The following is a 5,000-nucleotide window of genomic DNA, read 5'->3' on the forward strand; positions in this document are numbered from 1 at the left end:
ATAAGATTACATTGTATATGATGTATTGTTATTGTGTTCTTACAACAATCAATCAAATCACTGGACCGATTTTAATCGTTTTGTCCCTAGTGAAAACGTGGACCCAAAAAGATGGGAAAATAAGACCCAGGCCCCCTTTAAGTCAGTCTGTTAACCCTCAGGGAAGAGCCAGAGGCCAGCTTCCAGTGGGGTGTAAAGCTAGCTAGTGTTAGCAGCTTCTACTGAGGTGCGCTAAAGCTAGCTAGTGTTAACAGCTTCCAGTGAGGTGTGCTAAAGTTAGCTAGTGTTAACAGCTTCCACTGGGGTGTGCTAAAGCTAGCCAGTGTTAACCGATCCTAATGAGGTGTGCTAAAGTTAGTTAGTGTTAACAGCTTCCACTGGGGTGTGCTAAAGCTAGCTAGCTAGTGTTAACAGCTTCCAGTGAGGTGTGCTAAAGTTAGCTGGTGTTAGCAGCTACCAGTGAGGTGTGTTAAAGTTAGCTAGCTTGTGTTTACAGCTTCCAGTGAGGTGTGCTAAAGCTAGCTAGTGTTAACAGCTTCCACTGAGGTGTGCTAAAGCTAGCTAGCTAGTGTTTACAGCTTCTAGTGAGGTGTGCTAAAGCTAGCTAGTGTTAACAGCTTCCAGTGAGGTGTGCTAAAGATAGCTAGCTAGTGTTTACAGCTTCCAGTGAGGTGTGCTAAAGCTAGCTAGTGTTAACAGCTTCCACTGAGGTGTGCTAAAGATAGCTAGTGTTAACAGATTCTAATGAGGTGTGCTAAAGTTAGCTAGTGTTAACAGCTTCCACTGAGGTGTGCTAAAGCTAGCTAGCTAGTGTTTACAGCTTCCAGTGAGGTGTACTAAAGCTAGCTGGTGTTAACAGCTTCCAGTGAGGTGTGCTAAAGCTAGCTAGCTAGTGTTTACAGCTTCCACTGAGGTGTGCTAAAGCTAGCTAGCTAGTGTTTACAGCTTCCAGTGAGGAGTGCTAAAGCTAGCTAGTGTTAACAGTGATACAAGTCATTCAGAACGTCTCAGCTATCCAGTCAAGCCTGAGGGATCATCAGAGGAAGGCCATTTGATGCAGCAGCATGGCAACCATAGTAACTAGTGATTTGATTGGTCAATGTCATTACCTGCCATTCTATTGGTTGGTGAATTTTGTTAGGGTCATTTCACATAATTCTGAGAGAGCGCAGAAATCTGTGAGCAGAAGGTTTGTGAGCACACAGAGGCAGCCTGAGTGTGAGGAGAAGGACATTTGCATTTGACTAACAGCTTTGAGCAGAAGCAGAACAAATTTGCACGCAAGCAGGGGCTGTTTGAGAGAGAGGGCAGGCTTTGAGGGAAAACATTGCAAAATCTGAATGTGAAATGAATAAATAATGCTCTCAAATGGAAAGACCACACTCTTGATTAAAGATAGTACAAAAGCTCCATAATGACTTTGCAAAGTCATTTGGCTAATTTCATAACATGAGCAAGATTCTAAGCGCAAACATTGGTGGGTCAGCGCAATGCAGGGGTGTGTCTGTGCACAGACGTGGTGGGAGTTTCATGAATAAATGAGTTCCTTCAAAGCGGCACCTTTTCCCGTGAAACTTCTAAATGATTTCATGTCGGGCAGACCTCCCGCACAAGAACCCCTGTCCCCTCTGGTGTAAACCGCTCCGCACAAGAACCCCCGTCCCCTCTGATGTAAACCGCTCTTCACAAGAACCCCCATCTCCTCTGGTGTAAACACACACCACACAAGAACCCCCGTCTCCTCTGGTGTAAACCGCTCTTCACAAGAACCCCCGTCTCCTCTGGTGTAAACACACACCACACAAGAACCCCCGTCTCCTCTGGTGTAAACCGCTCCGCACAAGAACCCCGTCTCCTCTGGTGTAAACACACACCACAAATGTGTTGCTTGCTCTATTGTAGAACAACTGCTTTGTTCCATGTGAACGTTAATAAGGGATGGCCGAATTAGTGTGATTGACTGATAAAGACTTATCCACTGATCCACTAATTACTCAACCGATTTATAATTGCGCCCTGCCCTGTCAATGAAATTAAGGCTCACTGCCCTACGAAAAATGCTCAAACTCCGAATACTCTGTCAGCCATACCTACAACACCAGCAAGATCTATATCATGTTTCCATTGACTTTAAAAAAGTGTTTCACAGAGCCTGATACACAGCTACTTTTTTATGGGCACCCATGGGCAAGTCTAGCATCAGCGCAAATCTCATCAAAACAATAGAACATCAAGCTTGTAGTGCAGTTCTGTACAATGGCACTATTGGGGAATGGCTTCGAACAACTGCTGGAGTAAAAGGCTGTTTGCGCACTCTCTCACCCTGTTCAACATCTTTCTTGAAAGAACTCTCTGATGCATTAAAAGACCACCTTGAAACAGTCAGCATAGGAGGCGGGACTATCGCCAACCTGCAATTCATCACTGATCACTGATGATCATTGATCGGTGGCTAAGCTGGCAATCAAAGAAGAAGCAATCATAGAACTCACATCTACTTCCTGTGGCACGGAGGGCAGCGACAAAACTACTAAACGAAACCAAAAAAAAAAAGACAAAACTACTGACAAACGACACTGAGGGTGTTCCTAAATGAAAACGGAGAAGTGTTAGCAACCGCTAACAGCTTTAAGCTTCTCAGATTGGTAATGTCAGATGCAGGCTCCTGATGCGTACGCTTTTAACATCAGTCTTCCTGTTGGCCTGTGAGACACGGATCCTGCCTGTAGATCTCCGGAGAAGAATTCACACCTTTGAAACAAGGTGTTACCAGACGATCTTACACACCTCATACAAGGCCCACGTGATCAATGATTTACATTTACATTTAGTCATTTAGCAGACGCTTTTGTCCAAAGCGACGTACAAGGGAGAGAATATTCAAGCTACGAGCAATAGAACCTGGTGTAACAATAAATAAATACTACTTTACATAAGAAATATAACAAAATAAAATAAAAAAGAAAGAAAGAAGTGCAGAAATGTAACTGCTGTAATTGCAAGTTACGCACTAGTCAAAGTGCCAGTTAGGACAGGAAGTGCTCTCTGAAGAGTTGGGTCTTCAAGAGCTTCTTAAAGGTAGAGAGGGACGCCCCTGCTCTGGTAGTGCTGGGTAGTTCATTCCACCAACGTGGAACTACAAATGAGAATAGTCTGGACTGCCGTACTTGCACAGACGGCACTGCCAAACGACGCTCACTAGAAGAGCGCAGCATCCTGGGTGTAACATTTGCCCTTACAAGAGCATTTAGGTAGGTGGGAGCAGAACCATCAAGCACTCTGTAGGCAAGCATAAGTGACTTGAACTTAATGCGAGCAGCTACAGGCAGCCAGTGGAGGTCAATAAGAAGCGGGGTGACGTGTGCCCTCTTCGGTTGGTTGAACACCAGACGCCCCGCCGCGTTCTGGATCATTTGTAGTGGTTTCACCACGCAAACCGGCAGGCCCGTTAGGAGGGCGTTGCAGTAATCAAGGCGGGAATTCACCAAGGTTTGCACCAGCAGCTGGGTGGCATACTGGGTTAGGTACGGCCTGATTTTGCAGATGTTGAATAGCGCAAAGCGGCAGGACCTAGAGACAGAGGCAATGTGGTCCGTGAAAGTCAGTTGGTCATCAATAATGACCCCGAGGTTTCTTGCCGTTTTGGATGGAACAAGAGACAAGGAGTCAATATTGATGCTGATGTTGTGGTGGATGGCCTGTTTGGCTGGAAAGACCATCAGTTCCGTTTTGGCCAGGTTCAGCTGAAGGTGGTGGTTTTTCATCCATGTGGATATATCAGCAAGACAGTCCGAGATCCGCGCCGAGACAGTGGTGTCCTCAGGAGGGAAAGACAGAAACAGTTGAGTATCATCGGCATAGCAATGATAGGAAAAACCATGCGAGCGGATGATAGGGCCCAGCGAAGTGGTGTAAATGGCAAAGAGAAGTGGTCCCATCACCGAGCCTTGGGGCACCCCTGTGGTAAGGTGGTGAGGTACAGACAGCTGACCTTGCCATGACACCTTGAACGAGCGCCCAGTGAGGTACGATTCAAACCAGGAGTGCGCCTTGCCAGAAATGCCCATACTTGACAGTATGGACAGAAGGATGCGGTGGTTGACTGTATCAAACGCAGCTGATAAATCAAGCAGGACGAGAGCTGAGGATTGAGCTGCTGCTCTAGCTGTTTTCAAGGCCTCTGTCACAGACAACAGGGCTGTTTCGGTGGAGTGACCACTTTTGAATCCAGACTGGTTTGGATCGAGGAGATTGTTCCTTGATAGGAACTCTGTGACCTGTTTGGAAGCTGCCCTCTCAATGGTTTTTGATAGGAGCGTGAGAAGTGAGACCGGTCGATAGTTTTCCACCTGAGTGGGATCGAGAGACGGCTTCTTCAGCAGCGGTGTTACCCGAGCCACTTTAAATGAAGAAGGGAATGTTCCAGAATTAAATGAAGCATTAATCACCTGTGTTAGTGCCGTAAGACGGCAGGCGATATGGCTTGAAGGATATTGGATGGGATGGGGTCCAGCGGGCAAGTAGTTGGACGGCTACCTGTTAGGATTTTGGAGACCTCACTCTCGCTGAGAGGGGTGAAAGAAGGAAATGATGAGCCATTGACGGTTGCGCCCTGATGCAGTAATCTAAAGCATTAAAACAGCCGTCAGACTACTCCATGATCTACTGACACCAGTCAAGGAGAGGAAGCGTTGGTGTGATGAGAACATCACAACATCATATGGCCCAGTTAAACCCATCTAGCAGGGTACTGTGCCAACAGGGAGAAGGGGCAGGTGTACAGGAGAAGAGGTGGGAAGGACAATATTGGACAGAACTGGACCTTGGCCCGTCCCAAAGGGCAGCAAGGAAGGAACAGAACGGAGGAGGAGGAGGATAATCACAATGTCTGGGATGACCCAAGGGTTATGGGGCTGGACAGGACTGGACTGGTCCTATGAGTTGGCGTGTGTGTGTGTGTGTGTGTGTGTGTGTGTGTGTGTGTGTGTGTGTGTGTGTGT

This window comes from Clupea harengus, chromosome 19 (genome assembly GCF_900700415.2).
Source record: "Clupea harengus chromosome 19, Ch_v2.0.2, whole genome shotgun sequence".
Lineage (NCBI taxonomy): Eukaryota > Metazoa > Chordata > Actinopteri > Clupeiformes > Clupeidae > Clupea > Clupea harengus.